The sequence below is a fragment of the Urocitellus parryii genome, chromosome 10, assembly GCF_045843805.1.
Source record: "Urocitellus parryii isolate mUroPar1 chromosome 10, mUroPar1.hap1, whole genome shotgun sequence".
NCBI classification, from domain to species: Eukaryota; Metazoa; Chordata; class Mammalia; order Rodentia; family Sciuridae; genus Urocitellus; species Urocitellus parryii.
This window is the reverse complement of record NC_135540.1, coordinates 31,222,571-31,229,025: the sequence shown is the minus strand read 5'-3', so window position 1 is coordinate 31,229,025 and position 6,455 is coordinate 31,222,571. Positions and strand designations below refer to the sequence as shown.

General features: G+C 34.1%; 1 non-coding gene across 1 annotated transcript; it reads left to right on the top strand.

Annotated features, from left to right (window-relative positions):
• Window positions 1-2,638: 2,638 nt before the first annotated feature.
• On the top strand, window positions 2,639-2,711 carry Trnaa-ugc (transfer RNA alanine (anticodon UGC)). The gene has a single exon. It is a non-coding gene; the product is annotated as a tRNA-Ala (tRNA).
• Window positions 2,712-6,455: the final 3,744 nt, after the last annotated feature.

Genomic DNA, 6,455 nt, shown 5'->3' with positions numbered 1-6,455 from the left:
TTATTTCACATTATTTTGCATCCTGCAAACTTCTTGAATTTGTTTAGTAGCTACAATAGTTCTTTTGTGAAGTATTCACGATTATCTACATACAAGGTTAACAAGTTAAAAGAGAGTTTCACTGTGATTCTAGTTTGGACCTTTCTTTTCTTTGTCTAATTACTCTGGTTAGAAAACTCTAGGAAATTCCAGGAAAATAATGAACAGAAGTCGTGAGAGAGTACATCTTTGTCTTGTTCACGATCTTAGAAAAAGTCTTCCAGTGTCTCAGTATAATGTTAGTTATGGTTTTCATAGATTTCCTTTATCAGTTTTAGGAAGTTCCCATATCCTTAGAATGTTGAGTGTTTTTTTAACTGAACCTGTGTTAAACACATTTTTTTTTCATGAATTGAGATATTTATGTGTATATTTCCTTATTCTATTAATATGGTCTATTACATATATTGATTTTATATGTTGAACCACTCTTGCATTTCTGGAAAAATCCCATTTTATTATGTTATATAACCTTGTAAAACTTCTATTGATTTAGTTTCTCAATAATTTATTGAGTAATTTTATATGTATATTCTTAAATGTTATTGGGCTTAAGACTTTTTTTTTTTTTTTCTATGCCTTAGCTTTGGTGTCAAGGTAATGCTGACCTCATAAAATGAGTTAGAAATGAACTGAGAAGTTTTTTTCTCCTACTTTATTTTTTTAGAAGCATTTGAAAATAATTGACTTTAGTTCTTTAAATATTTGGTAGAATTCACAATTGAAACTTCTGATACTAGAATTTTCTTTGTTGGAGTTCTTTAATTACTAACTAAATCTCTCTATTTGTTATAGTCTTATGAAATCTTTCTCTTTCTTCTTGGATCAGTTTTGGTATATTTTGGGTTTCTAGGAATTTACCCATTTATCAAGGTTGTCTAATTTTTGGCACAAAATTGTTCATAATATTTTCTTATTTCTATAAAGATAATAGTAATATACAAATTTTCATTTCTCATTTTCATAATTTGAGTCTTCTCTCTTTCTCTCTTGCTCATAGTTTAGCTAAAAAGATTTTTGAATTTTCAAGTTTTTAGAGAACCCACATTCACGTTGGTTTAGTTTTAGTAGAATCTTTTTTTTAAAATTTATTATATATTTTACTTATCTCCACTGCAATTGTTACTATTTCTTTTCTTCAGCTAGATCTGGATTTAGTTTGCTCTTCTTTTTCTATTCTCTCAGTTATAACTCTATAGATTATTTATTGGGGGATCTTGTTTTTTAATGCACAATGCACACATTTGCCACTATAAATATTCCTCTATTACTTTGGCTATATCTCTTAAATATGTTATGTTGTGATTTTGTTTTGTCTCTAAATATTTTCCAATTTTCCTTACGATTTCTTCTTTAACCCATTGGTTTTTGAAAATGGGTTGTTTAATTTCCACATTTTTGAGAATTTTCTGGTTTCATCATTCATTACTAGCTTCATTTCTTATGGTAGGAGAAGATAACTTCCTATGATTTCAAACTTTTTAAATTTTGTTGATACTTGCTTTGTGAGATTATATATATATATATATATATATATATATATATATATATATATTGCTTCATCCTGGAGAATATTTCATGAACACTTGAGAGCATATTCTGCTTTTGTTGGGCAGACTGTTCTGTATGTGATAGATCTAGATGATTGTCAGTCTTGCTCATGTCCTTTGTTTCCTCTTTTACTTTTGAAATGCTTTTTGCATGACCTGCCTTAAATATGAAAGACAGACTCATAACAACCGAAAAGGCAACAAGAAGCAGGTGGTGCTGTCTACTCTTTTATTCCCACTAAACATGCAGCTTTACGTATTTTAGAAAATAAGAAAGCAAAGAAACACACAAAGAAACACAGGCTTCTCTGACACATTCCGAGAGATTTCAAGCAGGAACAAATGGAGATTGAATTTGCATTCAATTTTAATCAACATACATAGATATTACCTTTGATATTGATTTGGTTCATTTAGTAGGTCTATAAGTTTTAAAATAACTAAGGGCAATTATAGGACCAGGAGATTAAAACTTTTATTACAAGATTTTAAGATTCTGAAACTCCTGAAGTTTAAGATTCTGAACTCTGAAGTTCCCCAGGTGATTTAAAGTTGAGAGGAACTGATGGAAGAAATGGCTTGTGGATATTACCTGAGCAGCTTTTTAAGAAGATAGCAACATTCATCAGTCTGCATTTTTCAGAGACCAATGGTGACTTCTGCTATACATCGAGTAGCTGATGAGCTCCTGGCTTTTTCTGTGGCTGTTTTGTGGATAATATCATTTTTTCCTAATGACAACCATTTTTTGAGGTAGATGTTAGTATTAATCCCATTTTATAGATAAGAAGATGAAAATTAACAAGAATAATATGCCTTAATAAGAATAATATGCCTAATGAAACCCAGACAGCAAGTGCAAGAACCTAATTAAAACCCAGCTAAAACAGCACATCCAGAAAATCGACTGTGATCACCAGTAAATGTTATTGATCACTATCTTTCAACAGATTCCATCAGAATATTATTTTTTACCCCTTTCAAATTATCATTCATTCAAGTAATTTTTTAAAAAGAATTTTATCATAAGAATTATTGTTTCCAGGGGCTGTGGCTGTGGCTCAGTGGTAGGGCACCCGCCTTGCACGTGTGAGGCCCTGGGTTCGATCCTCAGCACCACATAAAAATAAATAAAGATATTGTGTCCACCTACAACTAAAAAAATGTTTTAAAAAAAAAGAATTATTGTTTCCAGAGGCCAGTGACCTTCACTAAGGAAGTTACTGCCAAAAAATTTTGGATAAAATTTTAAATCAAGCTCTTTGTGGTGGTTCATGTTTATAATCCCACACTGGGGAGGCTGAGACAGGAAGATTGCAAGTTTAAAGCTAGACTCAGCAAATTAGTGAGATCCTGTCTCAAAAAAAAAAAAAAGTCACTTAAGGTTCACAGTGAGGATGTGAAGATGAACTGATGTGATTTCATAATTCTGATCAATTAGGTACTCTGAAATAGAGAAATTCAGAAAGTTAAGAATTCTTTTTTTATCATTATTGGTCATTCAAAACATTACATAGTTCTTAATACATCATATTACAGGGTTAGATTCAAGTGGGTTATGAACTCCCACTTTTACCCCGTATACAGATTGCTGTATCACATCAGTTACCCTTCCATTGATTGACATATTGCCTTTCTAGTGTCTGATGTATTCTGCTATCTGTCCTATTCTCTACTATCCCCCCTCCCCTCCCCTCCCCTCCCCTTTTCTCTCTCTACCCCTTCTACTGTAAATCATTTCTTCGATTTGTATTATCTTGTCTTACCCCTCCTTTCCTCTTATATGTCATTTTGTATAACCCTGAGGATCGCCTTCCATTTCCATGCGATTTCCCTTCTCACTCCCTTTCCCTCCCACCTCTCATCCCTGTTTATTGTAAATCTTCTTCTCAAGCTCTTCATCCCTACCCTGTCCTTGTTTACTCCCCTTATATCAAAGGAGTCATTTGGTATTTGTTTTTTAAAGATTGACTAGCTTCACTTAACATAATCTGCTCTAATGCCATCCATTTCCCTCCAAATTCTATGATTTTGTCAATTTTTAATGCAGAGTAATACTCCATAGTGTATAAATGCCACATTTTTTTTATCCATTCATCTATTGAAGGGCATCTAGGCTGGTTCCACAGTCTTGCTATCGTGAACTGAGCTGCTATGAACATTGATGTAGCAGTGTCCCTGTAGCATGCTCTTATTAGGTCTTTAGGGAATAGACCGAGAAGGGGAATAGCTGGGTCAAATGGTGGTTCCATTCCCAGCTTTCCAAGAAATCTCCATACTGCTTTCCAAATTGGCTGCACCAATTTGCAGTCCCACCAGCAATGAACAAGAGTGCCCTTTTCCCCGCATCCTCTCCAGCACTTATTGTTGTTTGACTTCCTAATGGCTGCCAGTCTTACTGGAGTGAGATGGTATCTTAGGGTAGTTTTGATTTGCATTTCTCTGACTGCTAGCGATGGTGAGCATTTTTTCATGTACTTATTGATTGATTGTATGTCCTCCTCTGAGAAGTGTCTGTTCAGGTCCTTGGCCCATTTATTGATTGGGTTATTTGTTATCTTATTGTCTAATTTTTTGAGTTCTTTGTATATTCTGGTTATTAGGGCTCTATCTGAAGTGTTTGGAGTAAAGATTTGTTCCCAGGATGTAGGCTCCCTGTTTATCTCTCTTATTGTTTCTTTTGCTGAGAAAAAACTTTTTAGTTTGAGTAAGTCCCATTTGTTGATTCTAGTTGTTAACTCTTGTGCTATGGGTGTCCTATTGAGGAATTTGGAACCTGATCCCACAGCATGTAGATCATAACCAACTTTTTCTTCTATCAGATGCCGTGTCTGATTTAATATCAAGCTCCTTGATCCATTTTGAGTTAACTTTTGTGCATGGAGAGAGATAGGGATTCAGATTCATTTTGATGCAAATGGATTTCCAGTTTTCCCAGCACCATTTGTTGAAGATGCTATCCTTCCTCCATTGCATGCTTTTAGCCCCTTTATCAAATAGAAGATAGTTGTAGTTTTGTGGATTGGTTACTGTGTCCTCTATTCTGTACCATTGGTCCACCCACCTGTTTTGGTACCAGTACCATGCTGTTTTTGTTACTATTGCTCTGTAGTATAGTTTGAAGTCTGGTATCGCTATAGCGCCTGATTCACACTTCCTGCTTAGCATTGTTTTTGCTATTCTGGGTCTTTTATTATTCCATATGAATTTCTTGATTCTTTTATCTATTTCTACAAGATACACTGTTGGGATTTTGATTGGCATTGCATTGAACTTATAGAGAACTTTTGGTAATATCGCCATTTTGATGATGTTAGTTCTGCCTATCCATGAGCAGGGTATGTTTTTCCATCTTCTAAGGTCTTCTTCTATGTCTTTCTTTAGGGTTCTGTAATTTTCATTGTATAAATCTTTCACCTCTTTTGTTAGGTTGATTCCCAAGTATTTTATTTTTTGGGGGGATATTGTGAATGGAGTAGTTGTCCTCATTTCCGTTTCAGAGGATTTGTCGCTGATATACAGGAATGCCTTTGATTTATGCGTGTTGATCTTATATCCTGCCACTTTGCTGAATTCATTTATTAGCTCTAATAGCTTCTTTGTAGACCCTTTTGGGTCTGCTAGGTATAGAATCATATCATCTGCAAATAGTGATAATTTAAGTTCTTCTTTTCCTATTTTTATGCCTTTAATTTCTTTCGTCTGCCTAATTGCTCTGGCCAGTGTTTCGAGGACTATGTTGAACAGAAGTGGTGAGAGAGGGCATCCCTGTCTTGTACCAGATCTTAGAGGGAATGCCTTCAATTTTTCTCCATTCAAAATGATGCTGGCCTGTGGCTTATCATAGATTGCTTTTACAATGTTGAGTTATGACCCAGTTATCCCTAATTTTTCTAGAGTTTTGAACATAAAGGGATGCTGTACTTTGTCGAATGCTTTTTCTGCATCTATCGAGATGATCATATGGTTCTTATTTTTAAGTCTATTGATGTGGTGAATAACATTTATTGATTTCCATATATTGAACCAGCCTTGCATCCCAGGGATGAATCCTACTTGATCATGGTGTATAATTTTTTTGATATGTATTTGAATCTGATTCGCCAGAATTTTATTGAGGATTTTTGTGTCAAGATTCATTAGAGATATTGGTCTGTAGTTTTCTTTCTTTGAAGTGTCTTTGTCTGGTTTTGGAATCAGGGTGATGTTGGCCTCGTAGAATGAATTTGGAAGTTCTCCCTCTTTTTCTATTTCCTGAAATAGCTTGAAAAGTATTGGTGTTAGTTCCTCTTTAAAGGTTTTGTAAAACTCTGCTGTATACTCATCCGGTCCTGGGCTTTTCTTAGTTGGTAATCTTTTGATGGTTTCTTCTATTCCCTCTATTGTTATTGGTCTGTTAAGGTTGTCTATATCCTCCTGACTCAATCTGGGCAGATCATAAGACTTAAGGAATTTATCTATGCCTTCACTATCTTCTATTTTATTGGAGTATAAGGATTCAAAATAATTTCTGATTATCTTCTGTATTTCTGAAGTGTCTGTTGTGATATTGCCTTTTTCATCCTGTATGCTAGTAATTTGGGTTCTCTCTCTTCTTCTCTTCGTTAGCATGGCTAAGGGTCTGTCAATTTTATTTATTTTTTCAAAGAACCAGCTTTTAGTTTTGTCAATTTTTTCAATTGTTTCTTTTGTTTCAATTTCATTAATTTCAGCTCTGATTTTAATTATTTCTTGCCTTCTACTTCTTTTGCTGTTGTTTTGCTCTTCTTTTTCTAGGATTTTGAGATGAAGTATGAGATCATTTATTTGTTGGTTTTTTCTTTTTTTGAGGAATGAACTCCAAGCAATGAATTTTCCTCTTAGAAC